Genomic DNA, 9,448 nt, shown 5'->3' on the forward strand with positions numbered 1-9,448 from the left:
AATATTTGCTGAGTAAGTGAGTGAGGGAATAAATGAGAAAAGTATAAAACAAGGATGTGACACTTGAAGTCTGTAGCAGCCAAGTCATTGTTTGCATGGTCTGGGATGTTTGTTGACTGAATATAGCAAATTGATAGCTAATCCGGGGGCAGCTGAGTCATGATCCAGAATTATGGGTCTGGAAAAGATGTAATTAATCAAGGACCAGGTAGAATTACACACACAAGAATAACAGATATGCTAGAGTGGTGGTTCAGGGTAACAGTATTCTTAAAAAAATGTAACTACCCATATAAATTTGTGTCTCTCTGTGAGTGTGTGTGTGCATGTATATCCATATGTCAACGCAAGAGCATGAGGTCAAAGGAACTTTCCAGAGTCAGTTCTCTCCTCCCACCATTTAGGCCCTGAGGATTGAACATGGGTCATCACACTTGATAGGGGCTTACCTGGTGGATCATCCTGCCAGCCCCTGGGTACCATTCTTTTTCTTGCATACATTTTGTTTTGCTTTGCTTTTAGGTGGACAGGGTCTTGCTATGTACCCCTAGCTGGCTTCGAACTTGCAAACTTCCTGCCTGTGCTTCCTGAATGTAGGGTTACAGAAACATGCCACCATATCTGGCTACCATTTTTTAAAATTATATTTATGCATTTGTTACTGGGGGGATAGTAATGCATGGCACTTGTGGAGGACAGAGAACAATTTGTGAGAGTCAATATCTCCTTCTAGCCTATGGATCCTGGAGATCATACTCAAGTGGTCAAACTGTGGCAAGCGCCTTTACCCACTGAGCCACCTTACTGGCCCCCAATTTGTATTTAAATGAAAATTATTGTAAGATGGGTATTACCTCTGAGTGAAATGACAGATTGCACTTACCTCTGAGCAAATGGAAGAAAATTTTAATATTAAAAAGAAATATCACAACAAGGAGAATTATTTGCCTCTGTCATATGGAGTCTAGTTCAAAGACTTACACACTGGCTTTATTAGGTTATCTGGAAAGAGAAGCAAGATGTTGACAGTAATAAGACCTGGGATCCCACTTGGTCTTATTTCCAGCACTCAGTAGTTTGGTGAGGATCCCCTATCTGAGAGGAGTTCATGTATCTAAAGTTGGGCTTGAACACACTGTATAAGTAGGCTAGTGTGGCATTGAACTTCTGATCCTCCTGCCTGCACTCATAGGCATGTGCCAGTAAGTTCTGTTTACTCAGTGTTAGTGACCAGACCCTTGATGCTCAATAGACTAGCACTCTATCCTCTGAGCTTCAACTTCAGCCCCCAGAGAGTATGCCTTTTAAGCGACCTATTTGGCACTTGACAATTCTGCATGTGTGAGTTCATCAGCAGATTCAAGGCTGCAAATGCCAATTGCATTGCTTTCATGTCTATTTATATCACTGTGGTGGATTTAAAATGAATGCTCACTCTATGATAAATGAATGGTGCCAATCCTCACTGAAAATTAAAGAATAAAGATTATATTTAATGCATACTGTCATTTATTAAATTGCCAGTGTTTTGAAATTGACAATGCCTATAGCTGGAGAAGATGAAATTTTAGTATATAGACATGTGTAGATAAAAAATATCTGAATTTTTCCTAAAATTCATTTACTTTGTCATTTAATTTCTATCTCATGAACTCTTATTTTCTTTGGCAATAACAACTTTAGTGTAGGTTAGGCCTTCAGTCGACATCTCCCTGATGTGGGTATCAAGTCAGAGATGAGTGCAATGCCAGGCCACTGTGGAGAGTGGTGGCATGTAGTCCCTTTCCTGACATCTGTCACGCTGGTTGGTGTCTGATGAGGTGTCACACTTCCTTCTAGGCTCCCATTATAAGGTTCACGGTGTCAATAATCTACTCCATTCTACTTCTGGGATCATGACCTCATTAGTTCTCCTGGGTGGCAACTACTTCCATGCCCTTTCAAGCCAAAACACAGAAAGCTTTTCAAAGCTTGTCCACAAGGATCTGGCACCCAGTGAGTCTCTCTGGTGGACATGTGTCACAGTTAATTTGGGGTGTTAAGCACACTGCATGGTGGTCTGGTAAGATATTGCTTCTGAGTGTATCTGAGAAGTGTTTCCAGAGAATGTTAGCATACGGATGAGTGGAATGAGTGGTAAAGACCCTCTAGAATGTGAACAGCACCATCCAGTGGGCTGGAGGTCCAAATGAGACAGAACAGCAAGAAAGGGAAGGAGAGTTCTTCTGCCTCTGCCCCTTCTACTCTGAGCACAGTGGTCTTTCCCTGCAACTGCTGCTCTTCAACATCAGACTCCACATTCTTTGGGTTTTGGAATCAAGAGACTCCTCAGGGGGACCCTGAGGCCTTTGGCCATGATTTTGTACCTATGGTCTTTATGTTTGAAGGCTCCTGGCCCGAGTCATCAGTAATATTTTCTATTGTGCACTGTAACATAGTCACTCAGCTGCAGGGTAGAACCATGCTATTTCATCCTCTCCTCGCCTGCACTGACTGCCATTAGCCTTCAGTAAGTGCTATTCCACTTTTCCATTATATCAGATCAGCTCCTCTTAGGTTTCCATATATGAGTGAGAGCATGTGTCTTATCTCTTTGTACTTGGCTCCGTTCACCCAGTTTCCTCCATATCTATCCACATTGTAGCAAAGGACAGAATTTCAAACCCTTTCCAGAACCTGTGTCTGCTTGTTTCCTACCATATAATGGGGGTGGGGCTGGGGAATAACATGCTTCAAGAAGATTGTATAAGAAGTCATTGATGACAAAGCAACATTCTGTTATAAACAATGAAAAACTGGATATAATATTCCAAACAATTGCTTTTTGAGTCCTGGGAAAATAAATGCCAAATGACTGCAGTCTCCAGGGCAGGGGTAGAGACATAGTAAGATGGGCCCACAATCACTCCTACTTCCTGCCTGGGACCTTCCCTTATTATAGTACAGGGAACAGGCATCCAATCAGAAGGTAGCAGGCTTGAGGAACTGCAAAGAGAAACTATGCCTGAGGGGAAGCTATGAAGGTTTAAGAATGAGCAAACTGCTCCATAAATATGCACAGCATTTTGAAAATATTGGCTGAATGCTAGGCTATTATGTGCAGATGAGATTCTGCAAGGCTACGCAAACAACAACTATCAAGAAAAAGAGCCACTGCATGGTGATCAAAGCTTGCAAAATCCTGAGAAGTCTTCATTCAGAGTTACTGCATTGTGCTATCTCAAGTGAACCTCAGGGCATTCAGTAGAAACCTTGGGAAGTTCAGAACTTCAGAATTTAATGGCTATCCATATCTGCAGGGAAATGCACCAAGATATCCCCGTGAGTCCCGGAAAGCCAGGCTAGTACAGAGCCCTACATTACACTATCTATATAAATATACCCATGGTAAAGTTTAACTTATAACTGAATACAGGAAGATATTAATAATCATAACTAGAACTAATAAAAATAGAATAATTATGACAATATAATGTCTTAAATTCATATGACTTGTTTATTTCTGTAAGTTTCTATTCAATATTTTCAGAACACTACTGTTTTCAGATAATTGAAAACAAGGTAGAACTACGGAAAGCAGGACCGCTGTAGGTGAAGCAGCACAGGCAGAAGGCAGCACAGATTCACTATAACAGTGCAGAGGGAAATGTACTGCCGGTAAGAACAAAGCCCAGAAAAGTCAACAGTGAGACCTTCGATTCAACCTGGAGATGCCAGACATACAAAGAAGTACGGAAATCCAGGAAGAGCAATTTGATCAGTAATAAACATTCAGAAATAATAAATGTTGCCGGGCAGTGGTGGCGCATGCCTTCAATCCTAGCACTTGGGAGGCAGAGGCAGGTGGATTTCTGAGTTCTAGGCCAGCCTGGTCTGCAGAGTGAGTTCCAGGACAGCCAGGGCTATACAGAGAAACCCTGTCTCAAAAAACAAAAAAACAAAAAAACAGAAAGGAAGGAAGAAAGGGAGAAAAGAAAAGAAAACAAAGAAAAAGGAAATAATAAATGTTATTAAAATACAAGAATTTTATTGCTGGAGAGATAGTTCAGTGGTTAAGACAGTATACTGCTCTTGAAGAGGACCTGAGTTGACTCCAACATCCACACTAGGTGGCTCCCATCCACATCACCCACTGCACAACCCTCACTTGTGCACACGCACCTATGCACAGACCCACACACACCCATACACACCAATGCACAGACCCACACACATACACATAACTAAAGATCATTAAATAGATCTCTTTTTAAAAGACAAGAATTTTAAGATATCTAATGTAAACATCACAGGGTTTAAAGTAAAACATAAATGCAATGAGCAGAGAAATGATGGATACAAAATAATGGATAATGTGGAATGTAAGTTATATCTCATTTGAAAATGAAATAAAAGCAGTATCTTAAATGGGATTTTACTGGTGCATCTTAACATAGGACTAGCATAGAAGAAGGAAAACAGTTGATTTGAAGACATGACAACAGAAACCATGAAACTGAGCCACAGGAAGAAGAAAAGAGGCATTAATAAATGAACAATCCTTCAGTCTACTGTAATACACCAGCCAACACACACACACTTAAAACCCCAGGAGGAAAGAAAATAAAGAGGGGTGGACATTTTTTAAGTGACCCCAATTTATTTCTAGTTTGGTGAAAGTATCAATTCATAATTAAACACTCATCAAACTCCAAAAGGATGAACAGAGAGAAATTGAGCAAGACACAACCTAATCAAAGTGATGAGTGTCAATTCTATAGGGAGCCACAGAAGATGATATGCTGAGCATGGGGAGTGACATCTCCTAGTCCATGGAGGTGACATCTAGAGAACCTTCCATCCAGGGAGAAGAGGTTTCAGAGTAAAAGTGACACGGGAGCTTTCCAGGAAAGTGAAACAGGCTTTGTTAGTAGTAGACCTGAGCCTTCAGAAACCTAAGTAAATTCCTCAGGCTAAACAATGAAACCAAACTGAAAGGCAAGTCTCCACCAATGAGTGATTAGTCCGGGAAGCAGCAGATGTGCAGTCAGTGTGGAGAGAAACAGAGGGGAATACACAGGTCACACACATACACATACACATACACATACACATACACATACACATACACATACACATACACATACATATACACATACACACACACACACACACACAAATACACACACACATGTCACCACTAACTTGTGCCACATTGTGAGAGCCTAGCAGCTGCTAGGACATCCCCACCACCACCACCACCACCAAGACCTCAGCTGCTATTGAAAACTGGGGCCCTGGACACACCTAACTTCTGGACCCCAGGCTGCACTGCCTAACAGCTCCAGCCTTGACCTTGGCTTTTATTCTGATCAGTCTGCGGAGTTACAAACTCATTCTTGTCCTGTCCCGAAAATTAGGCACTATCCTAGAGGCTTTGCTTGGTCACACATGGGGAAAAAGGACAGAAGGGCCAAGCCAGTCTTCATACCCTGTCAGCCTAAGGCTCACGGGGATTGTGACATTGAACCTGATTTCCTCCTTGGGTCACTTTCTTCCCCATTGCACAAGGCCATGTGCCTCCTGAGCTCCGCACTGCTGGGCTCACCTTTCCTTTATTTGGCCACCCTGGGAGTTAGCAAAGACATTATGCAAATGAAGTACTTGCTGGAATGTGCTGGCTTTGTGCTGCCACCCAAGATGATTCAGTGTGACCTAGAAAGTGGATTAAACCAGTCAGTCTTAGTCTCCGGTTCCCGTTTCTGGCCTCTGTTGTTTGTCCTTTCTGCCTCACCAGGAGATCCTCAGCAAGGCATTTATCCTTGTGTTACAGATTGCTTTGTTCCTGAGAAATCTATCTGTTCAAATCCTAATCCCTAAAGTGATGGTGTTAGGAGGTGGGTCTTGGGGAGGTGGTAGGTTCATGAGGCTGGAAATCCCAGGAATGGTGTTCATGCTATTATAAAAGGCACCCATTATCCAAAAGCATGGGAGATCAGATGTGTTTTGGATTTCAGTTGTCTTCTTATTTGGGAATATTTGCATATATGTTAATGAAATATCCTAAGCAGGGGACTTGTGTCTAATCATGAAACTATGTATACCTTCTACATAAGGGCTGAGAGGAAGTTTTAAGAATGTTTAAAATCATCTTGGGCATTAAACAACTTTTCTGGTGTAGAAAGTCCCTCTTAGGGACACCCAGAAAGATTCAGAATTTGGAATTGTGATGGTGAGCTTAGGAGCTTGGCTTTTACCAGGACATCACCCTGGACAAAAATCAGAACTGCCTTCCAGTGTGCTCAGACATAGACAGCCAAAGGCTTGAGGATCAAAGGGAATAAAAAATCAAGGACCTAAGTGGATGGTGGGTTGTGTATGTGGAGAGATTGAAAAATTAAAAAGTAATGATTTCAGGCATCACAATTATAAAACCAGCACAAAGCAAAAATACTCAAAGTTGATGGCTCAGTCATTAAACATGTGGTGCCCTTACAGAGAATCCAAGGTCCCGACCACCTTCAGCTCTAGGGAATCTGACTTTCTTTTCTGGTCTCCATGGGTACTGTGTACACACACACACACACACACACACACACTCACACACACAAGCAGGGGGCGGGGGGAGGCGAGGAAAAGATGAATGGGTTTTGACATAAAAGTGAAATGGCTTCAACCAGATTTGGAAAGTTGGCCACTGCAAACCTTCCTGAAGCAAGCTAGAAGTGGTTTTAGAAGCTGTAAAGAGTTTAGCTTTGCATTCTAGCTCATTATACCCAAAGGTAAGAGATTTCCATGGTGGAAGGGGGCCTAAAATCTCTCACAACTCAGTTTCTCAGAGGAGACTGGCTCTTGATAGACACTGTTGGCCTATCCCCTGAGACTCCACTTGCCTTCCTGAAGTTTTCCTCGGCCATCTCTGCTACAGTTCTCATCCACTCTGGGTGACAGCTGGGCTGTAACGTTACATCCCACAGCTGACGCAAATCCACCCCAAACATTTCTCATTCCTCAGCAGTCTCTAGCCCAGCCCTTCAGCAGCTGCCGAGGAGCCAGAGCTAATGGTCTGGGGAAGCAGGTCAAGTCCATGGTCAGCTCAGATGGAAAAACCTGCAGGCAGGAGTTCCAGTCAGGTGATACAGTGCTCAGAGCAAAATGCAATAGCAAAGAAGGGCTGCCGAGGGAACAATGGAGACAAGTTTACACTTGGTAAACTGAAGGCCACACAGAAGAAGAATCCCAGAGAACTTCCACATAAAACCAGGGGGAGGCTGAGAACCAGGGGGAGGCTGAGAAACCCACCAGAGTTCCCAAAAACCTCTGGAAGGGGTGGGAGAAAGTCAACGTTGTAATGGGAAATGGAGGCATTAAGTCAGAAGGGTAGGTGGGACAGGTCAGTCAGCAATTAAGGAAGGGGAGCTAAAAATGATGGAATGAGTTATGTCCACTTCCCAGAAAGCATTACACATCACACTAAGTTCTAAGGGTAAGGCCTAGTAGTAGAGCCATGCAAAAGGACCTAGGTTCAAAGGCCAGCACAACATCCTGAAAATCCTGAAGCAAAACAAACCAACAAAGCCACCACATTGGGAACTTATAATATGCACCCTGGAAGGCGTCTCAAATTGATTCCAAAAAGCATACAGACAGAGTTCTCCTTGTATGCAGCATTTGTCAAGTGGCAGGTATCAGTAAACATGGCTGAAGATGCTCAGTGGAGAAAGGCAAGGGAAAAAAAGGAAAGAATTTGTGGGCTTACTGGTGGGATAGCATCTGAAAACCATGGAGATGGGAAGGGCAGGAGCTTGACAGGTGCTGCCGCCCTTCAGTCACTTTCTTAATTCTGTCTTGACGTGTTAATGTTGCAAGAGGAAGGATTCACTGGGCTCTCTGCAGATGCCATGAGTCACAGCTGCCATGATATTCAGGAGTCTCCTTTTCAGGGGACAAGTGGCAGCCCCTGCCCCCCCCCCCCCAAGCTTGCTACAAGTCTAGGATTCCTGACTACTCCTCAGGACCACTGGATCAGAACGTGCATCTGATGGAGATTCCAGGTGATAAGCAGGCAATTGCCAAGACTAAGGAGCCAGATGTGGACTCAGAAGATCTAACCTGGGTCATGGCTCATCATAAGAAACAAGGACAAGAGGAAAGAGTTCAGGGTGTAGGGCATTGGGGTGCTGAAAACCCTGTATTCTCCATTTCCTTTGCTCAAGGCTTGGCAGTGGGATCACCTGATAGTAATCCATGGTTTTCTCCACAGAATTTCACAATTTCATATGATTCAACCTAATACTCTGGAGAGTGTCCAATGTGTGACTCATGCCTCCCACAGTTACAGCGTGGCACCGATGTAATCCTGTTCTTTGACCTGTATGCAGCTGCGGCTCCAGAGGAGACACTGGCAGAGGTGTGCCTTTCTGCTTAGGGAGTCAGACTCCTGTAATCCCTTTCACGTCATCAACAATGACAAGCCATAATAGTGTCATACACTGCTCATTTGTGTTCAACCTTATAATGACTGTACAACGATCATTTGAGATGTATAGGTGAAGAAATGAAACCACAGAGAGGTTGAGTAAGTTGCTCAAAGTCACACAACTTGGAAGCAAGAAGGCAGAGCAACTTGATGCCCTGAATATTTCACAGAATTTCTGAAGAAATGCCAGACTAAGGCCATGGAGACTTCCAAGATCATGTGCTACAGTTTGGATCTGGGATGTCCCACACAGGCCTTTTTGTTTAAGACATGATTCCCAGCTTGAAGAGGTAGAACCTGTAGGAGGAGGGACCCAGACCATTGGGGCTGTAATGGCTCTTGTTTAATTTTACTGAATCTGAAATACTTAGGAGACAATGGCTCTGGCCATGTCTCTGAGGGAGATTCCAGAGTTGTGTTTGGGGGTGGTGCTCCCCTCACTGTGGGTGACACAGCTGGGATACAAGCTCTGAGGGAAAATCAGTGATGCTTGCCTTTGTCTCTTGCAGAGGACTCCAGTCCTGTGGCTCCCACTGCCGCTGCCACCATTACCATCAGACTCTGACTTCTTTCGGCCTTCCATCCTGGAACGAATACCAATGACTCACCAGGAATCTGGAGCCTTTGGCTCCAGAATGGAATTGCTGTGGTATCTGAAAGTTCCAGAATCCACACAAGACACCCCAAGACCAAGTTCTTAGCACAAAGGAGATTTATTTGCCTCAGAGGGAGAAAGGGCAAGGAATAAGAGACAAAGACAGGAAATGAAGGATGAGGGAGAAGGGGAAGGACAGAGAGTGGGGGAAAAGATATTTGTCCCAGATTGACAAAGGACTGTCTCTGGATAGAGAGGAGACAGATATGGCCCACCTGAACATGGAAGTTTATAAGGGAAAAATGGGGGAAACCTGGTGCTAGGTGAGGTGTTTTGTTTTAATTTGGGTATGTTAATTAGGTGAACCAAAGGGAGCTTTTAATTTCTGGATTTCA

General features: G+C 43.6%; 1 long non-coding RNA gene across 1 annotated transcript in view; it reads right to left on the reverse strand.

Moving 5' to 3' along the window:
- Window positions 1-9,031, reverse strand: part of 4930447K03Rik (RIKEN cDNA 4930447K03 gene) — a 29,118-nt gene extending 20,087 nt beyond the window's left edge. Inside the window, exons 1-2 of the long non-coding RNA NR_046184.1 lie at window positions 8,953-9,031; window positions 884-1,002 (exon numbers count right to left, since the gene is read on the reverse strand). This is a non-coding gene — a long non-coding RNA (RIKEN cDNA 4930447K03 gene). The remainder of the gene's footprint in view (window positions 1-883; window positions 1,003-8,952) is intronic.
- Window positions 9,032-9,448: the final 417 nt, after the last annotated feature.

The sequence above is a fragment of the Mus musculus genome, chromosome 13 (genome assembly GCF_000001635.26).
Source record: "Mus musculus strain C57BL/6J chromosome 13, GRCm38.p6 C57BL/6J".
Classification (NCBI taxonomy): domain Eukaryota; kingdom Metazoa; phylum Chordata; class Mammalia; order Rodentia; family Muridae; genus Mus; species Mus musculus.